The sequence below is a fragment of the Siniperca chuatsi genome, linkage group LG17, assembly GCF_020085105.1.
Source record: "Siniperca chuatsi isolate FFG_IHB_CAS linkage group LG17, ASM2008510v1, whole genome shotgun sequence".
In the NCBI taxonomy this organism is placed as follows: domain Eukaryota; kingdom Metazoa; phylum Chordata; class Actinopteri; order Centrarchiformes; family Sinipercidae; genus Siniperca; species Siniperca chuatsi.
Window position 1 is genome coordinate 4,459,425 of NC_058058.1, and position 22,180 is coordinate 4,481,604.

Genomic DNA, 22,180 nt, shown 5'->3' on the forward strand with positions numbered 1-22,180 from the left:
GAGCAGCTCCACCCTGTATTGATCAGACACCGTTATTCTATGAACATATTTTGTGTTCCTGTGATCATATCTTGTGTCAAAAAGCAGGTAACACAGCAGCAGCAGATTGAATGTTTGCTGAGAAGCAACACCCTGAATAGCTTTCAGTGTTATGCAGAAATATCATTACTTTCCCGCCATTTTTTGTTAATAAAACACAGTTGGTGTCTGTTGGTTGAGACGCATAATGCACCGTATAAATGTGATGTTCTGGTTTTAAATCTGGCCCAGAAATGTTGCTGCACGTCATCCACTTCTCTTTCTCCTAATCCTTCGCTCTCTGTCTACCTTAAAATATACCACAAAGGAGAAAATGCCATGTTTTGTACAAAAGCGTCCATGTTCTCAGATGATCATATGCACTCTTAAAAATAGACAATTATTTGTAACAGCTGTGCTGATCAAAATCAAAAGGCTACTGTATCAGTGAACGAGGCAATTGATTGTAACAATGGCCAGCTGCACAAATTGTTATCACTGATTTGGTGGCTTGCAAGTCAAAAGATGTCTCAACATCTACTGAAGGTTATAACTAAGTGTTTTAGATCATTGATTTCCAACCAGGGGTACTCCTACCCCAGTGGGAATTTCTTCAGTTACCAAGCAGTACATGTGGAGTAGCTCAGCTAAATATTTATATGTTCACAGGAGGAAAATGAACACAAATTGGTTGCTGATCTTACAGTATATTTATTGGCCAGATCCATTCTTCATACTCGTTACAGTGTATTTATAATTTTGTCATCATGATTGTCCACACTGTAATTTTATTATGTTGTCTATTCTGTACACATGACATCTACTGCGTGTCTGTCCGTCCTGGGAGAGGGATCCCTGCTGTGTTGCGCTTGCTGAGATTTCTTCCATTTTTCTCCCCGTTAAACGGGTTTGTTTTAGGGGGAGTTTGTCCTCATCCGCATCAAGGGTCTAAGGACAGAGGGTTTTGTATGCTGTACAGAATGTAAAGCTCCCTGAGGCAAATTTGTGATATTGGGCTATATAAATAAAATTGACTTTACTTGTTGTTTTAATAACCAGTAACCCCCCCAAAAAACCCACACCTAAGTTTCCCACTGACTTGAGTCAGTTAAAACACTTAAACGCTGCTATAATCAATATTTTTATATTTACAATGGTCCAAATTACCAGGGGCATTTTCATAATTGTTCATGTGAAAGAAATAACAAACGTATAACAAATGCATAGCCAGCCAGCCACTTTTGACTGTCCGTCACTGTGTCACACTCCGATTTAGCAGCTAAACAGACTTACAGAGGTATTTTTCTTAGGAGTTGGTGGAAACCAAAACAGAGCTAAAAGGAGAGTTAATACAGGACTTACATTCATCAGGTGGACATAAACACGACTTCAAATTGGATATGTAAAAACTGTTTGCTAACAAATTTGCCAGATAAACTTTATAAAGTGACAACATGTCAATGTTGTGTTGACAGCTTGTTTATGCCACGTGCCTGAGCCCATTTGATAGGGCTGTGGGGGTAAATAAAAAGGTCATAAAAAAAGGCTGGGAACACGTTTTGGTGAATACTAACACCAGTTCTAACTTGTGATGATTATAAATAAATGGCAGAGTGGTAAAACGCTCTAAACACGTTTATCCAGTCGAGGCATGTACAGCCTTAATCCAGTTATTCATTTCTTTATCAAAACAAGGTCAAATGAAAGAGCTTACTTAATTGATGTCTTTTTTAATACACCCCTTGTAAATTTAGGTCGTAAAGATTCATGTCAGTCTTGTTGTGTGAACTCCATTATCGGAAAATAAAATGGTTGCTCTTGTGTGTTTTCTCGTCTTCTCCATTTTGCTTTTTCACCCGCTGCTCCCACCGAGTCCACGCCTGCAGGAAACACACACACTCCTGACATTGTTACGCGTCCACCAAATGGCATATGTTAACTCGGCGTGCATCGATTAACTTTGACACTGCAGCATCTTGTCTCTCACTGTTCCCAGCCACTGGCTCCTTTCCACCACCATCTCCTCTACCAGTCCTCTGCCATCATACTTCTCCCTGTCTTTCCTTCATTCCTGTCTTCTTTCCTTCCTTCCTACATCTTTTGTCCCCATCTTGCTCTACTTTCCTCCTCCCTGCTTTCCGACCCTTTATTATTCACCTCATCCCTTTGTGCCTTCTTTTCTTTTTTCTCCCTCAGTTTTATTGTGTGCTCTTTCCTTTGCCCCATATTTTCCCATTCCTCCTGTTCGAACCCTACTTCCTTCCTCTCTACTTCCCTTCTCTCTTTCTTCTTCTCACTCTCCTTCCTCCTCCACTCCAACACCAATCGCTCCTGATCTGACACTGCAGGTCGCTGGTCCACTTAGTTTCCTCTCCACACTGTTGACAGTGAGTCCTACATCAGATATGCTGAAGGAGCGAGAGTGTGTGTGTACGAGGGGAGGGACACAGGGGGAGGAGGGGGAGTTATGTCCAAGTGTGATGAAACACACCTAGGGAAGTCCATTCATGTCCTTGTTCTCAGGCATCCATTCACAGAGGCTGATGGAGCGTGCCGATAGGGGGGGGGAATCAGCAGATATGAATGGTCTGACTTTGAGAGGGAGGGAATGGGGGAAAGAGGGAGAGGAGGAGAGATGGATAAAAGAGGGAGGGAGGGAGGGGAGGGAGAGGGAGGAGGGAGGGGAGGGAGGGAGGAGGGAGAAAATGGAGAATGGAAGGGTGTAGGGGACAGATATGGAGGAAGGAAGGAGTTGAGCAATAGATGAATATGGATCAAAACTGAGAAGAGGGGAAGGAAAGACGGTGAAAAGAGGGGAAAGAGAATAAAGAAAGAAGAGGAGGGATTTATATTAGAGGGAAGAACAGAGGTTAGGAAGGACAAAAGAGGACAGCAACTGAGGAAAGAGAATGGAGGAAGAAAAGAATGGAAAGATGAAGGAAAAGCACTGGTAGGGAGAGATGCAAAGGGAACTGAAGTAATGATGAAAAGAGCAATGAAGTAAGTAAGGGAGAAAAGGCAAGAGACCAGAGCAAAAAGAAAGAGGAGGAATAAAGGAAACAAAGAAGAGAAAATGAGTGGAGCAAAAGGAAACTAGAGGAAGATGGAACAAGCAATAAAAGAAGGAAGAAAGGAAAGTGGGTAGGACTGGAGGATGGAAGGAAGGAAAGGTGACAGGGCACAGGAAGTAAGGAAAGTCCAAATGAGAATGGAAGTAAGTAAAACACATGAAGGAAGAAAGGGAGGGAGGAATAAAGGAGGTAGTGGAGGATGGAAGGAAAGAAGGAAGAAAGAGCCCAAGGAATTAAGGAGAGACCAAAGGAAAATGGAAGAAAGGCAGAAAAAGAGAAACTGCAGAAGGAAGGAGGGAAGAAGAGGAAAAGGGGTAGGGCAAAAGGAAATGAGAAGGAGTGGAGTATGGAAGTAAGGAAAGATGAAATGGCACTGGTAATTATAATCAGAGACCAAAAAGTGATGAAGTTACTGGGAAGAAGAGGAATAAAGAAAGGAAGGAAGTGGGGAGGAAAAGACACAAAGGACAGAGTAAAAGGAAGACAGGAATGAAAAAAGAAGTGGAGGATGGAAGGTTGCACCAGGAAGTGAGGGGAGACCAAAAGAGAATGGAGGTAGGGAAGAAAAAGAGAAACAGAATAAGAAAAAGAAACAGAAGAAGGAGGAAAGAAGGGACAAGTGGAGGACAGAACATTTAAAAAAAATAGAAGGAAGAAAGGGAGCAAGAAATAAAGGAAGGAGGAGGAGAGGAAAGAAGTGAGGAAGGAAGGGAGTGAGTCGAAAAGGAGACGAAGCTCAAACAAAGCAAATAAACAAAATTAAACCAGAATAAAGTCCAGCTGATTCCTGAAAAACGACCCAAAATGGCCGAACTTATTTAGCCTGGCACAGCCCTTCAATGGATATGATGTCACTTCCACACACTGTCTCACACACACACACACACACACGAAAGAGAGAGGTTGTTTCAACAACACTTGGGGATTATGTGAATGAAATGAAATATTCAGACGGCTTAGTGTCACAATTAAGTGTGTGTGATTGTGGTGAAGAGACAAAGAGACGAGGGGCGAGAGAGGATGACTGACAACAGGAAGAGAGAGAGAGCGAGAGAGAGAGACACACAGACTGGCAGCGTCAGCCTTCAGTCGCTCTGTCTGCCTGTCGCTCTGCTTCGTTACCACTACACTGATGGATTGAGGGAAGTGATGACATATGACAACTTCTACTGTTGTATTCAAACACGGAGAGACACAGCAGACCAGGTGGCAGGTTTCACACAGGTACCTCTGCACATAAAGTGGAGGGTTTGATTCCACCTTTTTCATTTCTTCTCTCTCTCTCCTTTTTCCTTTTTTCCTTCCCTCATGACTCCTTGCCTTCCTTCCTCCCTTCCCTTATTTCTTTGTTGTTTTTCTCAAAACAGATTTTATTCTGTAGTAGATCCAGGAACATGAATCGCAAGTACACAGCTAACAGGCTACCAGATGATGTTAAATCCTACTGGGTTTACAACTTCCTAAAACTAATTTTACAGTCGGTTGACACCCAAAAGTCAAAGTGGCCTCATGGCAGTTTAAAGGAAAATTATGGTTTAGAATTAATTGTCAAGATTTGGGAACACTGCAACATCGCTAAAACAAAGTCTAACGGGGCAAGAGACGCGAGCAGTCGGACAATCAGACTGGTTGTAAACAAGCCAAACGTTTAGCCACAAAATCAAACCACTTTAGTTGAAATGAGTGCACGTGAAATGTCAGTAATAATCCCTCATTGCACACGAAAACGTAAGTATTTTAAGTACAGTAGGTCAAAGCTGGAGAATGAAATGAGTCTTTAAACTGATGGATGTTTACAACAGACAGTTTGGATAGCCATTTTACAGTTCGCCCTTGTTTTCTCTTCCACATAAATTTGGCTCCAATTGGATTGTTTACAACCTGTCTGATCATCTGACTGATCGTGTTTCTTGACCTGTCTGACTTTTTTTATTAAAAAAAATAAAAGATGAAAATCAACCACAATTGATATCAGAACCCTCTGTCCACTCACCCTTTGTGTAATGTACAGGACTACAGATACAAACAATATATGCGGTTGAGATGTTTGAGGTGAGGCGTGTTTGGCGTCTAGGCTCTGTCTTCGTCGATACTAACTCCCCCCCCCCAAGGGGGAAGCTAGACTCCGAGCCTACAGGTGGATGCTAGGGTGGAGGTGGGGCTTTTGAAATGCTGACAGCAGAGGCAGCAGCAGTGGCAGAAAGCAGCAGCATAGCTTTCAGGTGAGTGGTGTAGCAGAATGAGCAGAGGCTTAAACACCTCACCATGATTAAAAGGGTGTGTTGGATATGTGCTGCAGTGAGAGGAGAATGCCATGTGAGTGTAGCAGCACACTCAAGTTGGGCTGCCTGAACTGTCTTGCAGGCATCGCTTCAAATTACTGCTCCTTTATTCATGAAGTATAGATAATGAAATATGTTCAACAATTGGATAATTCTCTAATTACATATTTAGTGAGTTCCATGTCTCACATTATTACTAACTCTGCATGAGTAATGTCAACTAGGTAAATCATCCTTTATTCGTCATTTATGTTACATCAGCAGGCTCAAAAACTAGCAAGTTCTCTCCTTACAATAAACTTTTAGATGACTGTTTTGTTTCCAGAAGTAGAGCCGTTGTCAAAAAATGAAAACAGTTTGAAGTACAGTCTGTAGTGCTCCTGTTCAGTTAAAAAGGCACCATTACTTTGCCTCCGCCTGTGGACTATACTTTACTGTTTCATGCTCTGGTGCAGCAACATTGTAAAAAGCATGAATATTGTAGGAATGAATGATTTTGCTGATTTGTTCCTGCTGAACTTCATGACTCTGCGGTGTGAAGTGGCTAGCATCATCTTGCAGTTCTCCAAACTCAAAGTTGTCTGTCTCAGCCTCAGACCTGATTTGTCTCTGTCTCGTCTCAGCCATGACTCTAATTCCCTGCTCTCTTTTCTTTTATTCATTTTTTTTGTAATCTGTCTGCAGCTATTGACCGCATCTTTCACAACTCAGAATGAGCAGAAGCTGATGAAAGGTTTCTCCTCATAGTTAGCTTAGTGAAATCCCTTAGAACAATACATTTGGACATTCGGAGTAGGAAATGTACAGATCTGGGACAAATGAATGGAAAAACCAACATAAAGTGTTTTAGTCAGGTGTTTATTTCACCATGAGCCCCCAGAACAGCTTCAGCGCTCCTTGGCATAAACTCTCCAGAGAGGAACACCAGTCTTTCAAAAGATAATCCCTCATTCGGTGTTGTGATGATGATGGAGAGCGCTGTCCAACATGTTGTTCCAAAATCTCCCATAGGTGTTCAATGTTTATAACTGGTGAGTGTGAAGGCTAATGGAACCCTCGATTAACATGGTTCTGCTCCCCATGATTCAAGACTAAGAAGCCATCCAGTGGCACAACATGGAGAAGTTGAGAAAGGTTCAACTTTATACAAATGTTTTCTGACGTGGCGGAGCGACAACCTGGAAACAACCAATCGCGCTGGTTTTGATTCCCTCAGGAAACAGAAGCACAGCTGTTTTCTACTCCAACTCAACTATGAAAAGCATTTCAATTAAATGTGGGAAATGGCTTCCCCACTGAATATTATACAACTTTAACAAACTACCACAACAAAAGAAAAACAATGCATGGAACCACATCACTGGGGAAATGTTGTGCGCCAGTATAGTGACAATGGGAGAAAATAACTATCCAATCATTCAGTGCAACTCTACCACCAGACAAAAACATCAATATTGGACGATTCTGCAAAATCCCAGATTACATCCAATGCCAACATTTTTAAAATTCATACTTTCTACAATATCTGCGCATGACAACTACAGTATGATTACAGTTAAGGAAAGATTGTGGTTATGGTTAATAAAAAATGTTAACTTTAATTGCAGGTCTGTGATAGGAGGCAAACTCTGGTCTCCTGCATGAAACTCGGCCAATCTCCACACCCTTACAATCTGCCGCACTTAATAGGACGCACTACTTCCGGCATTGCTACTGAACGTTTGCATTGGATGTAAATCATTAGGTCCCGAATCGCCCACTACGGGTGTAATTCCTCGGGATACTGGGCCGTTCATTGAGCCCTCGTGCCGTGCATGGAAGCATCTGCATTGGATCTTTCTTAACTCATTCAGGTTTTTCCTTTAGTTTCTCACACATCTCTACTTTCTGATTAGGAAACACTTTAGTATATCTTGAACTTTTTTTGCATGATTTTAAATCATGAAGGGTGACTGCTGCTGGATGTTTTTATATTTACGTCAGGACAGAGTCTGCCACAGAGGTCCTAACAGATCTCAGGTAAGTAGCTCAGTAGCTTTGAAAGAATAAGCAGACAGATTCAAGGTCTTGCTCATCAACAGTTTAAGAAAGAGATCAACATGCACAGCTTCAGTTATGCATCACTTTTCCTACTGTTAGACCACTTTGTCTATCACAGTAAAAGCCAGTGATTCCGACAGTAGCTCTGGTTGCCACTTTTATCCTTTTGTTTCATTTTAAGGTGACTGACGTATAAAACCAGCTGTATCCACATCACCTTTAAAGAAACGCTGTGTGGATGACCTGTGGCTCACATCATGCCTCAGCAGTAGATGGCCTCAAAAAAAGGGAAGGTAAGAGTGAATATGGAATAAGCCCCGCAGCTTTTGAGGGTCTCAGGCAGGAGGCCACCCTCTTTATCCATTACACTTTGTCTGGCTTAAGTAGGTTATCTAACAAGAGATAAAATGCCTGGATCGAGCCCAACGGTCCACTGGCCTCAGAAACAGCATCATGAAAACTCTGCTGCCTCAGCAGTCCATGGCCTCAAAATGGTGGAAGCAGGAAAACAGTGCAGCCAAGACGATTTTTTTCCCCTACTACTACTAGGGGCACAAGGTCACACAAACATGTCCAAAATGTCAGTCAACACAGAATATAGATCGTTGGCATGGTTACTGTCAGCTTAGATAGAGCCCTTATAGAGCCACTGCACAGCTACTGTTTCTGTAAACACTAGAAGGAAAAGAAAAAATGCCAGCTTAGTTTAGAGACGTTAGATGTCAGATATCCGAGCAGGTGTCTGCTTGATGCTTTTAGTGGAAGGAAGAGAGCAATACCTGCGAGCATCTCAGCAAGGAAGGAAACCATCTCTACACATGGAACTAGTTGTTTCATGCATTCGAAGCACTTTACAGGAGAGGAAACCAAGAGAATTTGAGTCTTTACTGCTAATGTCACACTGACCACCAGCTCTCACTCTGGCATGTAACGCCATTACAGGCTCAATCATACTTCAATAAAATCACTCACACAGGCTGCTGTATAGAAACGGGAGGGATGAAGTGTGTGTTTACACTACATGACTGGAAATTCAATTCAAACTGTTGAATCAAATACACACACACGAGAAACTACATCATCATCAGTGCTAGTAGTGTTTTATTTTTCATCATGCATTGAGGAATTGTGTTTGTGTGTTGTGGTGGTGGTGGTTGGGGAGGAGGTGGCGGATGGAGGGGTGCAGCTCCTAGCTCTGAATCCCAATATCCCCTGTCTGTCCTGGGGAGTGATCTTCACACACTCAGCCTGCTGCACCAGCTGCTGATGTGCGCGCGCGCGCACACACACACACACACACACAGGACTGATCCTGGATCTGATAGCTGTCCTACAGCTAATAATACTGAAAGGGGGAGGAGAGGAGGGGAGGGGAGTAAGAGAGAGATTTTGGGAGAAGAGGAGGAGGAGGGGGGTAGAAGAGACGTGAGTCCCAACGGTGCGGTCAAGCCAGCCGCTGGAGAGGGCATAGCGCACATATGCGCAACAACCGGTTGGGAAATTGCAGAATGCAAATGCCTGTACGGTGAGATCGCACGCGCGCGTGGAGACATGTATGCGGGTTTTCAGAAATGTCACATCTGAATCACAGCTGCCTGCATCTGTCTGTCACTGACTAAGTTATGCACTGACTTCATGCGTGAGAGAAAGACAGACAGAGGAGGGATGGAGGGATTGCGCATCGGTCCGTACATGTGTGTGCGCGTCTGGGTGAAAGACAGTCATACACGGCCATATCGGTGTGCACGCGCATCAATGACAGAGGGGTCAAAGCCTCGCGCACCGGCCGGCTGCGTCCTATCAGTCACAGCGCGAGCCAGGGAGAGTAGCCCGGGATGCACATACATGCACAACAAGCCCCGGAGAAATGCAGCAGCATCCCGCATCCAACAGCCGGAATGTGAAGGGCAAAGCCGGAGACAGTTGTCTGAGACACGGCGCAACATTTTCACCTTCAGCGTAAAAGACAAGAGAACCAGAAGGAGACACAAGGGGGTCCAAAATAAGACATGAAAATAATTTACTCACTGTTTTCAGGAGCCCAACACTCTTCTTCTCTTTTTGCTCTCCGCGTCTTCTCTCCGTGCACCACAATCCATCCGTCCATCCCTCCGCTGGACATTTCCTGCGGCATAGAGCCTGATCGATTCTAATGTTGCGGGATAATGTCCTAGGGATGAAACGAAGACATGTCACCCCCCCACAAAAAGCAGATAATCACGCGCACACACAGTTTCGACCTTTCCTCCACTCGCTGAGGCTACATGTTGCTGACTGCTACCTCTCTATCCCTCTCACTCACTCTCTCCTCTCCCGTTATTTTGTTAAAATTCAGTATGTACGCTCTGTCACCTAGCAACGTCTCCCTACCTCCCTCTCTCTCTCTCTCTCTCTCTCTTCCTTCCTCCCTCCCTGCCTCCCTCCCTCCATCCCTCTCTCTCCTCATCACTTCCTCGCGACACGTGTTGAATGCTAAACTAAGTTGCCCGTTGTGGGATGATTGTTTTCTATCTTTACCTAAACATTTCTTCCTTCTTATCCTTTCTTTCTTTCTTTCTTTCATCTGTCGTCTCTCTTCATCCCCTTCATCCACCTTGTCCTCTTTTTTTCCTCCATCCCTTTCTACCTCTCTTCATCCATCCCCAAGGATGCCCTTCCATCTTTCCTCTCCCTCACTCTTTTTCCCCCTCATCCCTCTTCCTTTCCCCCATTCCTTCTCTCTGTTCCATTTATCTCCTCCTCTCACCCTCTTTCCCTTTCATGTCCTCCGTCTTACCTCTCAAAATTTGACAGCATGTCAACATTTGCCTTACCAAAAGCATCCAGTGAAAAAAAAGTGATAACATTATTAAATCAGTAAAAGGCAAAGCCTGAAGTGAACATAAAATAAAATCTAAGGATGCCTTATGCACGTTATGCTCATGTTATACATTTAGACAATTAGTCTATTACTCAATGAATTGGTCAGCAAACAAACAATATATTCAGATTCAATATGAACACTGGCTGATTGCAGCAACTGCTAAGACTAGTTTGGGTATCTTTGTTTATGAATTATTATGAACAAAAAGTTTTTTGGCAGCTCATTAACCTGCAGTAAACAATATGACTGAGTAGAAGTTTTAGCTCTTGTGTATGGCTTTTTAATGAATTGATTAATTAGTTACAAAATCAAATGTATACTGTTTTACATGTCAGACCTGTGGTCATATGGGTTGGAGGACTTGTTGATACATATACAGGTGAAAAGTACATTTACTCAAGTTCTTAAGCTCAAGTTTTAAGCAGTCTACTTCTACTTTGAGTATTTCCGTTTTATGCAACTTTATTTCTACTCAACTACATTTCAGAGGGAAATAATTTACTCGACAGCTTTAGTTACTAGGTACAGTACTTTGAAGATGTATCATACAAAACATATGAGCATCCTTTAGAACATGATTCACTCAGATTAATTTACCCAGCAGTATATAATGTGGTTAAAATTAGCCCCACCTTGGCCAAAAATACATTAACAAAATGCACTTACAGTTACACAATATATAGATTAATCATATAATCAAATAGTATGATAATATAACAATAAAAGCAGCAGTTTTGCCTAATACGTACTTTTAATACTTTAAGTATATTTTGTTGATAATTTTACAATAGTATTTTTGCTGTTTTCACTTAAAAAAAGGTCCAGTGTGTAACATTTAGGAGGCGCTATTGGCAGAAATGGAATATTTATAAGTATGTTTTCATTAGTGTATAATCACCTGAAACAAGAATCGTGTTTTCATTACCTTTACAATAAGCCATTTTTAATCAACAGAGGAAGTGGGTCCCCTTCCACGGAAGTCACCATGTTGCACCGCCATCTTTCTACAGTAGCCCAGAACGGACAAACCAGACACTGGCTCTTGATAGGGCCTCTCTTTTTTTGCGAGAGTTTCGCGGCCACCGTAGTTTCTCCTACACACTTTGAAGGGGAGGATGATGCGAGCGGTACTGAAATAGTTGCAATCTGTAATTTCACTGCTAGATGCCACTGAATCCTACACACTGGACCTTTAAAAAGGATGAACTCCATTGAAGTGAGGTAGAAAAATGTTTAATTACATTAATTTGCATAGAAACGTTTCAATCTTTATGCTTAAAAAAAAAGTCTTGACACCTGTAACTTGTGGTGGGGATTTGTATTTATTTTACTTTGTTTATTTTATAGACAATTTTATGATGAAAAATATTAAATCGTCAAATAAAGTATAATGAGGTGTGCAGCCCTATACTGTAAATATATTCATTGAGTGTCATTTTGAGGTTGAAAGTAGATTATGAATGAATTGAGAACTCGCTCCTTTTTGCCTCCTCTTCCCCTCACACTCCTTCCCTCTACCTCTTCTCTGCTCAGCTTGTTATTCTTCGCCACACTGTCGTAAATGTTCACCAGAAACAATACATGTCCCCTTTCGAATGCTGATTTTGAATCAGCATTCAATGCCTATAAAAGATAATGAACTGCTGTAAAAACAAAAACACCTGTACTTCTCTCCTCTCACTGTTACTCAAATTCACATTTTGTAATTTCTCTTCCTAATTGTGGCCAAACGTTTCATTCTTGCCGCCTCTTTCTCCTTCCCGGAAGGGGATAGCTGATAATTACTGCTGGGGTTCGTTCTTTACAACAGAGTCTGCCAACTTTTTATTCCTCTTCACCCCTTATTCCATTGACATTCCCCCACTGAAGATAATGACAGTTTTAGATTTAGCTCTCAAAAAGAGAAAACTCTTTGGCCAATTAGCTTAATCTAAAATCATTTGTATCACCACAAATCATTACGTTCCTATATTGTCAACATTACTCTCCTTCACATGTAATTACCACAAAACGTTCTCATCAGAAGACATTTGCATGAAAATTGCATCGCCACTATCACTTACACGATTGCTAAGTGCTCAAAAGCCATTACTTTTTAAGATTCGTGTAATTGCAGTGTTGGAGTTTATTTTTAGTGTTTTCCCGGGCCTTGTAAAGAGACAGACAGCAGTAATTTTAGCACTAAAACATGCTTTCGTCTATCTTTATCTGACTCAAACCCTTGCCTTGTTCAGGACAACAGAGTGTATGAAATGATCTCGGAGGCTTGCTTTTATCTTCCACCACAGTGTGAGTGTGTGTGTGTGTGTGTGTTTTTCTTTCATTTTCCTCTAAACACTTGTTCTTTCCCCAGCTGCCATGGTACATGTTGTTTTCTCTGCACAAATATAGAAAAGACAAGCAGCAGCCGGTCGTTAGGCCAGTCAGCCAGCTAGGAGACATTTAAAAATAGGCCCTAATTATCAGAGGAAGGCTCGGACAGACAGACAGGCGGCCATCTTGGTTCTTGTTTACGCTGCGGTGCTGCTGTTGTAAATTGGACAACGGGAACCGACTTCTTGACTCTAGAAAGCCTGCTTGCCAGAGTACTGGGGAAAAAAATACAAAGAAGGCAGCACTCACACACACACACACACACTCAGATTAAGACACAGCACATGGACACAGGCATGCAAACACAAGGATGTATGCATGCTCTCATTTTTCCATGGACATACAGTACTCACACTGTTACATGCAGGTGCACTTACACATACACAAGCATTTTAGTTACTAATGCCTCTCCCAAAGTTGTAATGTGATTACTTTTCAACTTATTGAAACAGTAGAAACAATCCCTTTATTCATTACTTTACTTTTATAAATATGTTATAAGTCATATAATCCTTTCCTGTCATTGGTATTTAATTAGAGCAGCATTTCCTTCCTTACTGAAGTGAAAGTAGCAATACCGCAGCACCACACCATAAAAATACTCCATTACCAGGAAAAGCGATGCATTCATAATTTCAAAAGTATAACCAGCTAAATGTACTTAAGTGTCAAAAGTAAAAGTTCTCATTAGGCAGAAGTGTTACATATTAATGCATTGTTAATAATTAGCCAATAATAAAATGTAAGCATTTTTTAAATTGCCACAATTGTTTTGCACAAATTGTCAAACTGGAGGAATGCAGTTTTCCACATAAAAATAAAAAAATTAATGAATACAAACAATAATAATTCAGATCCACACTCCAATAATTCAGTAATGCCAAAAAACCCTGTGAGACCCTGGAATGACACACACACACACAGCTTCCTATTGACCCAGAGCAGATAGAACACCACAACACTCAACAAGTTGATGCTTTGATACTCTGTCTACTACCATGCAGAGAGACAAAGTGTCTGTGTGTGTGTGTGTGTGTGTGTGTGTGTGTGTGTGTGTGTGTGTGTGTGTGTGTGTGTTTCATGTTCTTGTATCCCAGTGGGAACTTTAACCTGACTGCACACTAACCCATGGGGACTTGTGTCACTATGGGGACAAAAATTAGGGATTGGGGTCCCCACAGGCAGAGACTGCTTTTTGAGGGTTAAGACTTGGTTTTAGGGTACAGGTTACAATTAGGCTAAGGTTAGGGTTAGGGTTAAGGTTAGGCATTTAGTTGTGATGGTTAAGGTTAGGGTAAGGGGCAATGACTGTCCCCCATGGGGATAGTAAAACAAAACGTGTGTGCATTTCTCGTCTGCATTCAGTCAGCAATTGAGGGCTACAACTGTGAGAAAATTACCACCACAGCTGAAGGAAATATGAGAATGAATCACACTCAACTTTAAATTTCTCTCCAGAGTTGACGACACATACGAGGAGAGGCCAAAGTTTGGACTCACTGATTGAAGTTTTTAAATAGTGTTTTAGTGCTGCACTGAAAACAGAAACACCGGTGTGTTAGACAAACTAATGTGACAGTGTCATTACTTTTATTTGGTCTGGGGGTTGGGTAATGACCATAATATGTTTCACTTCTCCGTCACTGACAGTGTGTGTTAGTCTGAAAACAGCCTTTGACCTGCAGTATGGTTTCATAATAACGTCCTGTATAATGTGTGCTGTAACGCTCCCACAGATGATGATGTATCTGCAGTTGTTGGCAGAGGAAAAAGGTCTGTAAAATGCTGCTCCTGAGACCTGCACAAAGCTCGAAACCCTGTTTTGATGGATGGTCAAAACAGAAGCCATTAGGGAGATGTATCATTAGCCAGGGATAAAGTATTTCAAGGGGTTGTTTCCTCACTGTGGCTTTGATGACTTCACTGAAATATTTGACGTCAGTAAAGCACAGCTGATACATTTAAAGTTGTTGAAATGAAACAGGTCCTGCTGACATACTTCAGATTTCTAGGTCATTTTTTTGTTTGTGAAATGTTTTTTCCTTGTTTCCTCCATCGCATCCAGATATTTCTAGCAGCTACAGTGGAGTTTAATAGTGGAAAGTTTTTCAGCAGGTTTACAGAGCAGTGATTTTTGTGATGTGTAGGTCAAAAAGTGTGAAGACGCCTATGTTAAAAATGTGCTATATTTGGTTGAAAAGTTAGTTGTTTCAATATCATTTCAGTAACTATAGGTCAATGTGTAGTTAGGACATGCTTAATATTGAAATATAGTCCTTGGAAGAAGGAAGAAATTTACCCCAATTTAAATCTAGATGTCTTTTGAGCTGAAAATGAGAAAACAAGTGCTTGCTTGATTCTTTCTAGAGCAGCCATTTCTTTTGCACATTCAACCATCAAATACCCATGACACAAGAGACAAAGAAGTGGACAGAAGCCTGAACAGACCAGAATGCATTGTGTAAATGCAAATAAATAAATAACTTTATACCAAGGTTTCCCTGGACTCAACATGAGGTAAGTTGGTACCTAATTGGGGGAGGAGCTTTATGACCCATGAAAAGGTGTTTCTTACCTTTGTTTTGTTGGAAGTTTATCCAAATAAGGGCCAAGACATAACTTTCACTTGGGTGAAAAGAAACTTTGGTGATTTTTGGACTGATTGCCATGGACGTTCATGGCTCTCAGATGATCCTGATGACTTTAGTGATCCACTGACGTTTCCTCTAGCGCCACCTTGAGGTTGTGGTTTTTAGTGAAATGTCTCAACTATTGGATGGATTGCCATGAAATTTGGTACAAATATTCATGTCCCCCTCATTTAAATCTCTTTGGTGATCCTTTGAAGGTCCAGTGTGTAGGATTTAGTGACATCTAGCGGTGAAATTGCAATTTGCAACCATTTGAATACCGATTCACCCTCCCATTCACTGCCGAGCAGAGCTGAGAGCCACTTCTGGGACGCGTTGCAGCGCATCTGGTCACGATCAGCTCAACGCAACGCAGCCGTGCCCGGTGGAATACCAGGGTTATGGAAATTACATTTTGGGAAATGTAGTAATAGTAAATGTAGAAGTAGGTCAGGGTGTGGGGAAATGGGTCCATCAAGAAGGTGAAGTACAAGATTTCATCAAGAATTCATTGAACCTTACAGACTGATGTTTAACAGCGAAAGAGGATCTGAAGATGGATATTTAAATTTTGATTCTTAAAACCCATCAGGTCGGGTCAGGCTCTTTTTCCCTGAGGCTTGATCAGGTCAAGTCTCATTTTCATCTTATATTTATTTATTTTTAGTCAGGAAATCTGAGCTTGTGAAACCACTGTGTCAAACAAGTGCACATTGTCCCCCCTCCGGCCCTGCCAGTACTTTCTGTGACATTTAGGAGCTTGTCAGTTTCCCCCTCAGTGGACTAAAATGAAGTGAAGAAGATATTAGCATCATGAGAATCGACTTTGTCCTTACAGGGAAAGTTTGAGGTATGGAGCAACTTTGACATTACTGCCAGCAGTGACAGGATGTCCATGGGGTTTGTTAAATGTCAACAGGGTGAAAATCTGCTAAGGTAGGAAAATAAAATAGGGAGTGTGACTCTGCAGAAGCATATGTCATGGTAAGAATTTGGGTTTTAATCAGATTCAAGATCATTAAATGCTGCTTGAGTCTGGCCTGATATTTTTTTTTTGGCTTCTTGATGTATGAAGTTTATATGGTTTATTTAATTAATTTTGTATACAAAGTTATGAAGCTCCTTACACAGAGTGAACAGGATAAAACAACGAAGACTGCATTAAAAGAAAAGATAAATAATATAGCATAGTGATAGAAATAATATAAATAAGCAAGGTACAAATAAATTATATGAGAGATTGAGGAACAGAAACTTTAGGACACTCATCTCCAGAAAGATGTCAGCATTTTTTTCTTTGTGCATTCACTTAGTAGGTAAATTCCGCTGGTAACTGAGTAACTTTGAGGTACTCAGCCCTCCGCACAAATGTGGTGAATTTATATTCACATGTTGTCTGTATGAACATGTTAGTGTTGTGACTTAAATAAAATGCTACTAAGAAGTGTAACGAGTGGATATAATGCATTTTGCAGTACTCCTCAAGCAGAGACGAGGAACGGGCTACAGAGGTAGATACGTTCACTTCTTTCTAACTCCACACCCCCAGATTTCTTTCATTTTCAAACTTGTAGTCTTCAACCCCAACCGATGCTGACTCAAGTGACATCACTTGAGGCAATTTATCAGACTTTTCACAGCTCCTTCTGGAGCCACAAATGGCTCTGTACAACTTTTTCCCCCCACATATGCAGTAGAACTCCCCAAAACCTGTAAACAGATTTTGATGTGTAAAATCAGTGGAGTTCTCATTTAAGCCATCAGTGCCCTGCTCACTCTTTTGCTGCATGCCTGCTGCCACACCGCTCACCTGAAAGCTATGCTAACACTTGCTGCCACCTCTGCTGCTGTTCATAAGGCTCCCATTCACTTAAGCATGCACCTGAGGCTCTCCCCACTCCCTGCTGTGTTGAGCCTGGTGTTTCCTTGTACGGAGTGACGAGGACAGAGCCTAGACACCAAATTTTAACACTGTATATATTCTACATTCACGTAATAACCCATCCCACGTGGGTTGGCTGACATATAGTCACCATAAGAATGAAAATAATGCTCAAACAGTATGGGTACATTTTGATTAACTCCCTATTATGCATTTTAATATGTTGCATTTTATAGAAAAACTTCATGTTTGCAGACTCACCAGGCTGAACCCACATTCAGTCTTGGGTTACGTTCATAAAGTAGCCTGAGCATCACATGTTTGCCAGAACGCAAAGCCAGAGAGCTAGCAAGAACTGACCAAAACACATCAGCTGTTATTGGTCGCCTGGCGAGGAGGGAGGTGCAGTGCTTTCTAGAAGTGGTAGTATTTGAATCCTCTGTTACACAATAAAAACTGGACTCAAACAAACCATCTAAAGAATGTTGAGGGTATAGATGTGTGTTGTCTGTACGTAATGAATAAAAGCATCACATTACCATAAACTAATCCCGAAGCTGCCCATTTATCATCTTTATCTTGAAGATTTAGACAGCAAAGTGAAAGTCAAAACATTCTTTTCAACTAACAGGAAAATGAATTACTTTGGAACTCTGCCACAGAAAACATAAATGCCTTCCTGGCCTTTTTTCAAAGATTTTCAATCTATATGGAGGATTACAGAGTACAAATTAAAACAGCATTTGCATTTTTTTCCCTTAACATGCTCTGTAAACACTGCAAATATTAATGATGTGGTACAGCTACAGTACATCATCATCATCAGTGAGTATGATGAGTATTAAGTCTCTAAAAAAATACTGCTACTGTTTTCTTAAAGTATCAAAGTAAAGTATGGACTGGATTGACATGTATGCAATGCATTCATTTGTTGTTGATTAAATGTGGACATCAGTGTTTGGGCTGAGGGTTGTTTTACAGAACCATATTTTCTGTTTGCATTTTGGGGGAAGTCATGAAAATCAATTGTTTATCTCAAAATACTGCAGATTTGATTTTGAGACTTGTTTACACAGCTGCTGTGGTTGCAGATATTTTCACATTTGGTTTGGAGTTAAACAGAAGGGCAGTTGCTAGTTTTATTGGCAGTAAATTATTAAAGAATGCAAGAAGCAAACTGAGCCTCCTGCTTTCTCTGTTACATTGTGGAGTTTTCCTAAATTCCGGCATGTTATTTCTCTCGTGCCCCCAAAAAAAAAAAAAAAAAAACACGTAAAAAGGGCCTCACAAACATGTTAGATCTGCATTGTTTAATTAACCACCTTCAACAGTCCATCAGCAGAAAAGCATGACCTTAGCCTAATCTTAAACCATGTTGTAGAATTGACGTTCCCTTCTTTCATGGTGCCTCTGCTGCCTAGCTTAAATTACAAGTTAACCGGTGTCTCAGATTCGTTGTCGTGGCATGGTTACTGTAAAGCAGCTGCGTTTTACAAATGAAACTAGCATGGTTGAACCTTGAACGACGTCAGAAAGCTGTACCTTTACCCATTTTCATTTTTTGTTGACAAAGTAATTTTATTTATATATATATATATATATATATATATATATATATATATATATATATATATATATATATATATATATATATATATATATATATATATGTGATTAAAATTATAACAAATCAAATTTTTATTTTTCAATGTTCAAATTTCGAATAAAAAGTGACAGCCCTAGCCAGTAGTGGTGTGTCCTCTTCACAACTCATCAAAAATTGGTTCTGCCCTATAAGAAATCCTCCTATTGTGAAAATTATAATTTTGAACCGTGTACAAAGTGTGGCGTCAAAACATACCATAGAATTCAATCAAAAACACAAAAACTGAAGTAGTCACAAACACTGAGCGTTTTAAAGATCATTTATCACAGAGCTGTTTTGTTGCATTGCATCACGAGTGTTTGTATTTTTCTGGTGGCAGACGGTTTCTGCCTCCCGAGTTTGTTGTATTTGGTTAACAAGTGCTTGCGCTGCTTAAAAACTCCCAGTAGATACTGTAAATGTATTTTATTCTAGCATGAATTATTTAGAGTACAGTAGGAATCCCTTTTGTCAGATAAGAAAGTCATTTTAGATCAGACCTCTATAGGATTTTTTACTTTAAAAAACCTAATGGGATGTCAAGTAATTATTCAGAAGTTAAACATCCTCACACGCAACACTGACAAAAAATAATAAGGGTCATTTTATCTTTCATCTGGGTGGTTCCCCTGAGTATGAATGTCTTCGTCAGGACAGACCTGGCTGAGAAATCAGTGACAGGAAGCAGCATGTCAGTGCTTAGAGAGGCAGCAGCAGAACTGCAGAATGAAGCAGAAATAAGTCCCAGCCAAACCAAACCCAGGCAGATTCTCGTCAAGTCTGCCTCAAGATCCTTCATAATCACTTTAAACTCACCACGGGAGTAACTCCAAGAATACCACCATCACTAACATGCTTATTCACCAGATCAACTCCCATACAGCTCTGATCTATAAAAATGTCAGCAGAATAAGTCAAATGTCAGTTAGCTGCTGGTTGATGGATTGTATTTTTTTTATTTCTGCTCTTCAATACTTTCAGCAGCAGGCTTCAACACCAGCAACGCTGCGGTTATCAGCTGCTGTGATGAAGAGTGACTCCAGGCTTCCTCTTTTGTCCTGTCAAAAGCAAATGTTGTTTAAAGTGATAATCTATGATGTAATTATAAAAGTGGATGTCAACTTTGATACTGCAGCTGATAAAAACACAACAGGGATTTAATTTAGACCCAGTTCATCAAAGGGTTTCCATTTATTGTTCTAAACTCTCAGTGTCCATTTGGTCTGTCCTGGGAAAAATCCAGTGTCCCAGCTCAGCAGTGGTGGAAAATAACTAAGGACATTTACTCAAGTACTGCACTTATTCAGGTACTTGTACTTTACGTAATTTGTAATTTATGCTACTTAATACTTGTACTCTACCACATTTCAGAGGGACCTATTGTACTTTTTATTTCACTACATTGATTTAACTGCTAGTTACTTTAATTTTACATATAAAACATACAATCAACCTATTAAATATGATGCATTATTATAAATTAAAGGCCTTGCAGTTGTTTTTAGTTATGTGTCTGATTATACCTACTCAGAATGGAGTTGTGCAAAAGTTATGCAGGAATTTACGCAAGGTCGTTATGTACAAATAAAAATGATAAAGTTGTTAATTGCCTGGCAATAAAGCTAACAGGAAAACCATTGAAGCCCAGAAACATTATTTTCTTGCTGCACACAATAACTTGTGTGCAAAAAATATTATTTTTTGTGTGCATAAGAAAAAAAAATCCAAATCATGTTGCTGGCAATACTTCTGTACTTTTGCTCAAGTATAATTTTAAATGCAGGACTTTTACTTGACTAAAAGGATCTGAGTAGTTCTTCCACCACTGCAGTTCAGGGGCTGGATCATTCAAAATCCACTTCCCTAGATGGAATAGACACGCTATCATGTCTTCAGTGTCTTACTCAAGGACACTTTGACATGTGGACAGGAGAAAGTGGGGATTGAACCACAAACCCTGCTATTAGTGGACGACCCTGCTGAGCCATCGCCGCCCAGTACTGTAAACTGAGATTTCAATTTTGAAATATTTAAAGGAGTTTGATCTTCACACATTCACAAGGACTACTCTGGCCTTTACATCAATCCAAGCATACATCGAGGGCTGCGATTTTTTTTTTTTGGAGGATCCAGCCTTACAACCATGTGTAACTCCTTAAGTCCTGCTCAGCTGTCTTTAACAGAGTTGATTGACATTATCAGCGGCACAGGTGTGACCCATCAAGCTCAATCAAGAAAGAGTCTCCAAAAGTGGTAAATGTGTTTTCTGGGGGCAGATAGCAGCTTTAAAGTCAACTGTTATCCTTTAAAAATGTTATTTGTTCCATAGATACAATTTACATTTTTGTCAGAATAATGGATTTCTGGATCATTTTGAAACGATACATTTTATCTTTCATTTCATGTGTTGCTGTGCAGTCTGTTTTTTTTAAGTGTGCGTCTCATGAGCAACTCGTTGGTGAATTGAAGGTCATCGAACAGCGAGAGGACACACCACAGATGGCTTCAAGTACACGCTTTACAGAAGGGACTTCTGAGCCAGAAATGCTTCGTTTGACAAGTATAATAAAAGCACAGGAATCTGTCTGGGTGGTATTGGCAGACTTTCATCGTACATGCTGTCACACGTACTATAAGTAGTACTGAACTATACACACACTATAAAAAACAGAACATACATACATTAGTATCTCTCCAAGCTGAAAGATGACTGATTCACATCCCAGAAATTAAAATGTGCACTCAGAATGAGACACTCGTACGTCAGTTTCTGTCTAGTGTCCTTGAGCAAGTGAAGCAAAACTGGTGCAATTAACAGCAGTCTATGTAATCAGTTTAGCTCAAACTGCAACTGAGATGACGTGTAGTACTTATAACAATGTCTAAAGATGAGAATAAATGAACAATCAAACCAAATCAGAGATTAACAATAGAAAAAATGGTGAAAGTGGAGAGCCATCACTGTTCTCATAAGCCATATATCAACTCAATCATATCATCATTTCTTTGTTGAGACAGATGGCTTTAGTCCAAGAAACTTATAGCCTACTGTGCTTGTAGGACAAGTTTTATTAAGTTTAAGGTTGGCTGGGGTCAAAATTTTATCATCATTAGGATGCTCTAAGGAAGACAACCCCTTAATTTGTACACCTTAAACCCACCTTACACCTGTCATATAAACATTAAGGGGGACAATGAGGTGGAATGTGCATAAATTAATTTCACGCTCAGTACTCAGTGTCACTGATCAGGGGCAAGTGAAGCTCAAAACTGCAGTTTTGCTCAGTATTTGGTGCAACATGTGTATTATGTACAGTATATTAGCATCTTAGAAAGACAATCAACACTAAATGGGTTTTTTTCTTAGTGTTATCCG

The 22,180-nt window shown here is 40.5% G+C and overlaps 1 protein-coding gene across 1 annotated transcript in view; it reads right to left on the reverse strand.

Annotated features, from left to right (window-relative positions):
- The window catches only part of grin2da (glutamate receptor, ionotropic, N-methyl D-aspartate 2D, a), a 275,479-nt gene that overhangs the window by 201,171 nt on the left and 52,128 nt on the right, over window positions 1–22,180 (reverse strand). Inside the window, exon 2 of the mRNA XM_044171737.1 lies at window positions 9,440–9,581. The gene's annotated coding sequence lies outside the window, so the exon portion shown is untranslated. The remainder of the gene's footprint in view (window positions 1–9,439; window positions 9,582–22,180) is intronic.